Source organism: Aplysia californica, unplaced genomic scaffold (assembly GCF_000002075.1).
Source record: "Aplysia californica isolate F4 #8 unplaced genomic scaffold, AplCal3.0 scaffold00481, whole genome shotgun sequence".
Taxonomy (NCBI): Eukaryota; Metazoa; Mollusca; class Gastropoda; order Aplysiida; family Aplysiidae; genus Aplysia; species Aplysia californica.
This window is the reverse complement of record NW_004797751.1, coordinates 509,993-520,320: the sequence shown is the minus strand read 5'-3', so window position 1 is coordinate 520,320 and position 10,328 is coordinate 509,993. Positions and strand designations below refer to the sequence as shown.

The 10,328-nt window shown below is 38.0% G+C and overlaps 1 protein-coding gene across 4 annotated transcripts in view; it reads right to left on the bottom strand.

Annotated features, from left to right (window-relative positions):
* Positions 1–10,328, bottom strand: part of LOC101856285 (TBC1 domain family member 5) — a 70,918-nt gene that overhangs the window by 31,842 nt on the left and 28,748 nt on the right. The gene's annotated exons all lie outside the window — the stretch shown is intronic.

Below are 10,328 nucleotides of genomic sequence, written 5' to 3'. Positions count from 1 at the left end.
GGGGGGGGGGGTTGCCTCAAAATGAGTTTTCTCGTGTATCTGAAAACTGGTAAATTAAACAAAACTACTAAAAACAAAAGCCAGAATTCTTTACAGCGCAGTATTATGGAGAGTTGGTACTGGGAGGAAGGTGGTTCAACTTCTACACATTCATAAATCAATCAAATGTAAAAGTGGAGAACGCACTTAAACCATTCTCAAAAGGTTGACTTAAAGAAGTGGAACTGAAAAATCCATCCAAAGGTTGGCTTGAAGACTTTGCAGCTTCGTGAATCTTCAAAAAGTCAATAACTGGGCTTTCCAGAACCCATTTAACTTATTTCGTAAAGCTGTGGACTCCACTTGATTAGTAAGGGGTTTTTTTTCATTTCTTAATTGGAAAAGCCTGGTTTCATTCAAATTTTGCATTTGCATTGTTTGTCAACAAAAGGGGGGAAACAGGCACTCCAGCTGTCTCCCCTTTTGAGAACAGCTCATTTACATATGAGGAAGTTCCCTCTCTAGAAGCTTTTAATCTATATAATCCTGAATGGCTTTTCAAAACTTCAAATCCACAAAAATATAATTCAGAAACAAAACCAGGTCTCAAGGCAAAAAGGAATGCAAAAAAATCCGAGTTACAGGGATCAAAAATAGGAGAAACATAACACACTGTAAGGCTAATCGGGAAATTTTCAATAGTCATCCAAGAAAGAAAAGGTTAAAATATGGCACAATAAACCATCAATTTAAAAGAATCTTACTTAATTTTTTCCTGGGTTTTTTTTTTTAAGAATAGGTATTTCATGCCCTCACTGATGCAATTTAAATCATTTACAAGGTGGGCTGCTACAACTCTGCCTGTCAGGGCCAACCCAGGCTGAGAGAGATACAATGTCCCAGGAGAAATAAGGAGCAGATACTCAATAAAAATTCTACCCATGCGAGATGCGAACTCACATTTTCTGTATGTGAAGCAAAGCCCCTTAACGCTACACACAGAGACCAGTCATACATAAGTAACCAGCCAAAGAGAGACGTTGAAAATTGCTGCGGGATAAGCACCCAGATTTAGAAATCTATACAATGCCTCTATGAACAAGAGTTCAATAAAGAGTATTGACGAAGCTCTCCACTGACAACATGTAGTTTTAACGGTTAATGGTGTCAGCCTCCATCGAAATTGTTCAAATCGTTTAAGAGGAGAGACAGTTCAACCATAAGGTCATATTTGAGTTCCAAGGGGTGGATGTCAACAGAGAAGTCCAAGCGAGGAATCAGGCCCACTCTGCTCACCTCACTAGCCTCAACAGCACAACCTTGTCTGTCAGGCCAACCAAGGCACAGTAATATGGTGCATCCCAGCTTTTTCTTTTCTTAAAGCAGGTAGCCTACGCCCCCATCAACACAACTATTTAGAAGGCGGGCTTCAACCCTGCTTATCAGAGCCAACGCTGGCTGAGAGGGACACAACATCCCAACACAAAGACTGAAGTACTCCATAAAAGTTCTTCCCACGGGGGAATCAAACTCAGGTCTCCTGCATGAAATGGCAAAGTGCCTAACCACTACACAGCAGACCTCGGATCCCAGCTCCATTTCTTTTTTCATTATACCTACCCAACAGAACTGTCCAAATCTACATTGGACTCAAGATGTTTAGAAATCAAGCAGATGAAAAGGAAAAAGCCAATCGATAACAATAAAAAACTGGTTTGGACATACATTTCAGAAATTCATACAATTTTTTCTGCATTAGCACAGGAGACTCCATTTCCCAGAAAGTAGGTGTAGGCAGCATCATTAGATAGGATACGTTTCAGCGTCAACATAATTTGTACATAAGTAATTTCTTAAGTAAAATATGTGTAGAAAAATTAGAATACGTACATGTATAAATATTATTGATCTTCACAGTTTTTATCTTTTTTAAAGAAAATATACTGTCATGGATTTTTGCAATTGTCAAGTTCATAGAGAGAGAAAATATACTATGGCATATTAAATTTTGTGATTTCCAAACGTTCTTAAAAGAAAACAAACTGCACAGAAGAGAAGAAGGTAAAGAGGAAAGTGAAGAAAATAAAGGCCATGCCCATGGGAAGAAAATTTTTTTAGACTTGGCATAATCAAAGGGTAAAATAACTGAACAAAAAAACCTGTCTTATAACATATCAGCTTTGTGGCTGAGCAGATTCCTTCAAATAATGTAGAAAACATTTGAAAGGAGAAGGTAAAACTTGTGAGCTATGGTTTCAGTTTAACGGAAAAAATGGGTCTAGGTATTTTACAAAGTTCAACGCAAAGCTTTCTTTTGCGATATCCTGATGCCTAACTTCCTTAATTAAAAAAACCCAACTATTCCAGCATTTCTTTTAGCCTATTTAATCAGGCTATCCATCGTTTTCTTTCATAATATCCTATTTCAAAGTCATGCCTCTCATTTAAAGAACATATAACGCTTTAAAATGTCACGAGATCTACAAAATCGCTAAAAATGTGTTTTGAGTGAGAAAGGTGATCGTGTCATATCGGCAAATTTTAAAGTTATTACTCTCATGAGTATTAATGGGTACATGTAATTGTTTCATGGAAAATATATCAAAAAGATACTTATCCAAAGGCTGAACTATGCCACTCAACTTTTGTCTTTCATATTAGCCAAAGTCTTCAGAAACAATTATGTCAAAATGCAATCACTATTTCTGACAAGGTAAAATTATATACATATCACAAAAACCCTAATCATTAAAGCCCTGATCCCCAAAGGAAAATTTACAACATTAAGCAAAACAATAGATAGAACTAAACAATAACCAAATACAGGCAACAAAAGTCACTTCACGTTCACATTAAAATGGTACCATCCTCTTTTTATCGAAGGATAGTGAGGCGTGAAGTCACTGAATCTTCAATATGAAAAAGGGAAAAACAACCAATGTTTAAACTGAACAGCTACAGTATTCCCAGTGGACCCACTTTGAACGGTGAGAAATCCTACGTTCTACAGCTACCTATTTATATAATCTTTTGTTATCTAAAAGTAATTATTTGTGGGTATTCTGTCAAAAAAGGAAGATGGTATAATAGTTGGGGCGGGTTTAAGATGTGCAAATGAAAGCAATATAAAAATCTAAAAGTTGGGCGTAAAGAAATATTGGAATTGTGCACTTTAAGGAGGCAAGATCAAGAAGCACCAAATTTGGCACACAGGTGGAAAATGTGAAATTGTATAGGTTTAACGCCCCGGGCAATACTGTAAGGTTATTTAAGAGGCGGGACCTCCGAATTTAACGTCCATCTCCGGAAGGACCAAACGAGAAATCGAGGTAAAGTGCCTTTCCAAAGGACAAACGTCAGACCGAGCTGAGGCTCGAACTCCTGATCCCGCAACCACACAATTGTTACCTAACCACTAGGCTATCAATGCCACCATCCAGATGGAATATCTAATACAAAATAAATCAAAGTACTCGAATACAGTCAATTGAGTTAATTTCTCTGTCAAGGATCATTATCTTTGATTTTCATCCTGCGAGTTCACAGTACATGCAATTGTCCTAATCCACAGTTGAGTTGACCAAAGTACATGTATACAGTACCTTAGGTTTGTTCCTCTCTCTAGGATCATTGACTTTGAAATACATCCGACAAGTTCACAGTACGTGTAATTGTTCTTATACAAAGTACATTGTACATGTAAACCAAAATATATAGTAGTTCTCTCTCTTAAAACACTGCTAAAAAGCATAAAGGTTTTTGGGGGTTGGGGTTTTTTTTGTTGTCATTGGAGGGATTTTTTAATTTAATCTTACTTGAATTGTTGCAGTAAAAACAGTAAAGCATACTTTTGAAGATGAGACACTGGTTTTCTTCAAATTTGGAAGAAACATTCAAGAAAGAGAAAGAAGGTTCCAGCTTATTCTTGATACCAAACTTCAAAAATGCATCGACACTTCAAATTCATAACCAACTTCATTACAATGTTCAAGTTTCAAAAAATCATACCGATGGATATCATCACTGAAAAAAGACATTTCAAACAAGGTTTTTTTTCCAGTTCACACTTCATATTTTCACTTTTAAAAATTATTGTTTTAAAATGATAAATACATTTTTAATACAAAGATATTCAATCCATTTTGAAAAATCTTTTTTTTTAAATATGTGTCAAAAGATGACATATGACCATAACAACTCTTGACAGAGATGACAAAAGCAAAGCCTCTGTTTCTAAATATACAGTCAAACCTGCTCTGAAACCAACCTGTCTATGACTATCTCCTGTACAACGTCCACTTCCCCCCGCGCCCCCCCTCCTCCCCATGTATTTTCTAAGTACAAAATATTGACACTGTCCAAGACTTCGACCTGTGCAAGGCTCCTGACAGACGAGTTACAAATGTCGTGCAGTAAATTCTTCAAAGAAAGTGTTGCTTACTTTTGCGTGGCAGCCGCACGGGGCGACATTTAACGCTACTGCTCCGTTCAACATGGACGATCGGAGAGTCAGGGTGGCTTTGGTCATGGTGGGAATATTATCGTGTTGAATGAGAAGGGAGAAAAAACACAATTATTGTAGGAATGTGCCGGCAGTAAATACATCTTGTGTGTCCGCATCCCTTGAACTCTGTGCTTCACCAAAACGCTGGTGTGTCGCAGCGTAGCAGAATGTGGGCGACACACGGCTGCTACGCCAAGACTGAAAATAATGTGTGTCGCTCGTGTAACTGCTCCCATTGTCTACAGTGTATCACCATATTGCGCAGAAATTACTGCTGCGATTTTTACATCTCATCTGTCAAGGCCCAAAGACAACCGCTTTTCTTCCCCACAATAGGTGGACGTCTTGGATAATTTCGACTATTGCCAATATAAACTGTTCTCGCATAATTTATGTGTGCCAAAGTTCATGCTTTCAATGAAATGTGCACGACGATTATCCTGAAACGGTTCCATGAAAATCCTTCACCATGGGTTTTGCATCACATGTTGAGAGGTAACAGGCAAGACTAGGCTATTATAACAGAAGGAGCATTCACAAATCATGTTAGTTAAAATATTAATATCCCTTTTGAAAAAAAAGTAACCGATCTGAGACCCTGTGCGTGAAAAAAATCAATGAAAAATGTACCAGAAATAGCAAGGGATCTTAAAAGCCATTGCATTGTTCTTTTAAATAGTACATGCATAATATGCTTGTAATTATATTTATACACAGTAGGAGTAATGTTCCTGAGTCTGAAATGAATTTTCGCAAATTTTTGCACCAAATTGGAGGCGGAAGGTATAACTCTTGAACTGATGCTATTAATTCTCAGTACTGGTGTAAAGTTGGTTGTAGAGAATAAAAGCTTCAAAGAATCAATTTCAGCTTTCCCAACCTTATTAGATCTATGGTTGTTGATGGATATTTTTTCCCCGTCTCAGAATTCATCTAATAGGCCTACCTATCTATTCTTACAACTCACAAATATTTGCGCACTCACCCGCGTGCACCCGTGCGCGCGCGCACACACACACACACACACACACACACACACACACACACACACACACACACACACACACACACACACACACACACACACAATCTCTCTCTCTCTCTCTCTCTCTCTGTCTCTGTCTCTGTCTCTGTCTCTGTCTCTGTCTCTGTCTGTCTCTCTCTCTCTCTCTCTCTCTCTCTCTCTCTCTCTCTCTCTCTCTCTCTCTCTCTCTCTCTCTCTCTCTCTCCCTCTCTCTCCCTCTCTTTCTCCCTCTTTCTCCCTCTCTCTCCCTCTCTTTCTCCCTCTCCCTCTCTCTCCAAAATACACACTGAAATAGTCTCTTCCTGGGAAAGAAGACTAATGCCTATCAGTGCATTAGAATTTTGCACAGTATTTAAGGTGAAATCAGAATCTTCTCCCTTCGTCAGGAATATAATGCTTGTCACTTGTTCGTGTCAAAAAGTAAACAAACTTGTTTCCAATTACAACGAATGATGATTGGGTAGATGTTTTACGGCACTATCAACACAATTTTGGTCATTTAAGCGCCAACAGGTTTCACGGCTACAAAATCAGACGTGTTTTTAGTAAGAGTCTTTCGGAGCTTGCAACCTCACACGATCACACTATTTTCATTATGCTAAAAAGACGAACAAACATTTATAAAAAATTTTGTAAATATGGAAAAGGTTTATTTACATTTGTATATACAATATTAATTTCAGTGTATGTATATTTATACCGATAACGATAACTATCTATTTTCATATTCTATTAAATAGTCCAATTTCTTTTACATAACTTAACATTTTTCTAGGGTCTACGATGTCAAAAAGGGTCTTAATAATATCTTTACATTTTAAAAATTTCTTACAAAAATCATTTAATTCGACACATTCCGTAAGGATGTGCCGAACTGTGAAATTTGTGTTGCACGCCACGCAAAAAGGAGCTTCCTTTCCTTCGAGCAAATGTTTGTAGGTGACGTGCGTGTGTCCTATCTTTAGTCTGGTAAAAATTACTTTTTCTCTTCGTAGGAGAGATAGTGGTTTCCTGGGCGCAAGTTTTGGTTGAATGTAATGGAGTTTGTTGTGCATTTGTTGATTCCAAATTTGGGACCAGGAGGATGTGATGTGTTCTTTTACTTTGGGTTTCATGTCAGAGAAAGGGATTTTACTATTTTTGTTTTCAGGTAGTTTTAGAGATTCTTTGGCAAATTGGTCAACTGCTTCGTTGCCATCAATGCCTACATGGATTGGAAGCCAAGCTATTGTAATAGTTTTTCCAGACTGATGTAGAAAATGCAGTTTAATTATAAGTTTTAAAATTCTGTTGTCGGAGGTGTCAGAGCGCTCTAAAGATTTCAGACAAGAGAGAGAGTCGAAAGGATTAGGGAAGTAGACTTGGTTGATTGATCTATTATATTTAGGGCCATTTCAAGAGCTGTAGCCTCAGCAGTGTAGACTGAGGCTTCTGGGTGGAGTTTCCTTAAGCTTAAGCTGTGTGGCGATGCAAGGGCAGCAGCTCCTACTGAGGAGTCATTTTTGGATCCGTCTGTAAAGAGTTTCTCTGCTTCGGGGTATCTATTTATTAGCTGTTTGAATGAGTTTAGGTATGTAGTTTTGTCTGTAGACTTTTTGTTGTGTTTTTCAAGACCAGTATCTATGTTTGGTTTGGTTAAATGCCATGGAGGTACGCTGGACATGGCAAAGGGCTCGATTATGTCTTCAGAAAAATCAATGTTTTTGAGATCGTTCTGGATTCTTATTCCGAAAGGGCTTACTTTATTTCCTAAGGAGAATAGAGTTTTTAGATCTTCGGGAAGGCCAAAGACACATTTGTGGGCTGGGTTTTGGGGTACTGAGCTAAGTTTCAAAGCGTACTGCAAAGAGAGTTTTTTCCTTCTCAGTTTTAAAGATGGTTCATGAGCTTCTGCCTGTAAACTTTCTACAGGTGAAGTACAGAAAGCGCCTAGGGCAAGGCGAAGGTCTTGGATCTGAACAGGGTCTAAATTTTTAAGGTAAGACTTTCTAGCTGATCTGTAAACAGGAGTGGCATAGTCCAGCCTGGAACGGATAAGGGAACGGTAAAGTTGAAGAAGTGTTTCGGTATCTCCTCCCCATTCAGGATTGGATAGTACTTTTAAGGCGTTGAGAGCACTCTGACACCTCGTCTTTAGGTCTTTGAAGTGAAGCAAAATACAACGAACAACGAAGCAAAATAATCCGCCACCAAATCTGAACAAACCAACTGGAAACATGACATGACGTATTACTCTTATTGTGAGATACAATCGTTAATCTATGAACACGAAAAAATCTCCTAGTGAGATTCAAACAAAAAATATGTCCAACAGGTATGAACATTACATGTTCAGCTCTACACAACTGAACGTGGAGCAACAACGTTGTCATTCTAAAGTATAAGGTATCTCAGCCCTATTTCTAGGCCAAACACATGGGATATCATGCATAGAGACCTTCACTCTCATCAAGGACTGAAGAATCTTTTATACAGGTATATCTCAGTTTTGACTAATGAATGCCAAACCCATACAAAAAGAGATTAAATGGTGGGAAACAGCAGAAATAATCTGTATGTATATATAAGATATAAGAACATAGCACTTTGCTAATAGAGCTCGACAGAGGGGATTGTACAGATAAAAATGTTAAGTGTTCAGAATCAGAAAGGATTCCCAATTCCTGTGTGAAAAGAGATACCTGGTGCCTTGTGAACTGTAACTGAAACATAAGGATTAATAAGCGTGATAATAATTCTATGGGTTCAGCACCCCTTTCAACACAATAAAGATATTAAGTTCTAGAGTTCATGAAGGAAGAAAACAAGTTACAGACACCCATGAGTCATAGAGGCCAATGGAAAAAAAGAAAGAGAGCCAAAGATCCACTGGGTTTGTTAGTGGATTAATTTAGGGCATTATCCACACAATTTAGCCAGTGGAACCTACAGTTTTGAAATGACTACAAACAAAATATCAAACTTGAGATGATTCCATGGAACAATTTTCGAAGTTTTTACCTAATGACTGTAAACTGTATATATATATATATTAATACTTTCTTGGATTTCTTTCAAAAACTTGTTTTTTGCTTGACATTTGTTTTGTTTTGGGGGGTTTTTGTGGTTGTAGTTGTTAATTTATTTCAGCAAGAGTTTTACGGCACTTGAAACACAATGAAGTCATACATGTATAAGTGCCAAAGATTAGAGGAGTAACTAAAGAGCAACAAACAAAAAAAGGAAGGAGAAAACATAATGATGATAGATATTTGACAGGAAAGAAAGAGCTAACCATACCAGAAGGCCCACCAACCATCCGCTTTAGCAAGACAGATTCCGCTACATTTTTTTAGAAAGCCAACTTTCAAGCAAAGCTTGAAATTTTTAGGCCATTTTCATAACAACAAACGTTCATCAAGTTAACATCAAACTCCTTTTTTTTATGTAAATATTTTTTACACCCCCTTCGACACAATTTAGATCATTTTGGAAGTGGGCATTAAATTCTTGCAACATAAGGTAAGGCCACATCTACAAAAAAGCATGGGAACAAAACAGCCATGAAAGGAAGTCGAATCAGGCAAAATCTGCATCGTAATCCAAGTGAGATGCAGCTCACACAAACTACTATTTTAATCTTCAAAATCATAATTTATTTTCCTCAAAAATGTTTTGAAACAACAAAGAGAACTAAAATAATCTTTTTTAATGATTCTTTTAAAAACTAGACATTTTACGCCGCCATCGACACGATTGAGATAATTTAGGAAAAAGACAAGCTGCTTCGACCCTGCCTGTCGGGTCCAACCTGGGCTGAGGAGAGGGATACAACTTCCCAGCAGGAAGATGGGAGATATTTGACAAAAATTACCCCCACACAGGAATCAAACTCATGCCTTCCACACGTGAGAGCAAAGCACCTAACCCCCAACACCACAGAGGCCAGTGCAGTGAATATAACCATATCATACTTATATATGTGCAAGTTTAGTTTTAGTAAAAGTTTTACGGCACTTGCAACACAATAAGGTCACATAAGTGTTGAAGATTAGAGGTGTAACAAGAAGAGAGTAACAAACATTTTAAAAAAGGAGGAAAGATCAGGACGATAGATGTTTGATAGGGAAGAAGGAGCAAACCACACCAGAGCAACCGCCAACCACTCACGATTTTATGTTAGTGTCCGCACAGAATGTATTTAAAACAGTATGCAGTTTCCATTGGAAAGAACACAATACGTAACTACGACTACAACTACCATTACAATTTTGACTGTTACAACACAATCTTCGTCATTGCCCGTGTACTGTACTATCATAGACAGTTGAACTGACGACAAGGTACTAAATAAAGCGAATAAACGAACACGTGTTACGAACAAGTGCCTGAGTGTTCTGACAGTGTGCAGGAGCATGTCAAACTGTATAACAAAACAAGTCTCTAACTGCTGTGGTTACATGCACAGTGCACAGTATTGCAATCATCATCTTCATGAGAGATGTTTTAGCCATCACTACAAAAACAATGACAATAGCTGGTAAACTGTTCACAAAACAAACACTTTAAACCTTTTTAAGCCATTTCAATTTTTTTTTCGGTGTCGATCTACATTTCACGTATACAAATTATATATCACAGTGTATGTGTGTGTGTCTGTGTGTGTGTGTGTGTGTGTGTGCATGCAAGTGTGCGAGTGTGTGAGTGTGTCTGTCTGTGTGCGCATGCAAGGGTGTGTGTGTGTGTACGTGTGTACGTGTGTACGTGTGTGTGTACATGTGTGTGTGCATGTGTGTGTGTGCATGTGTGTGTGTGCATGCAAGCGTGTGGGTGGGTGGGTGG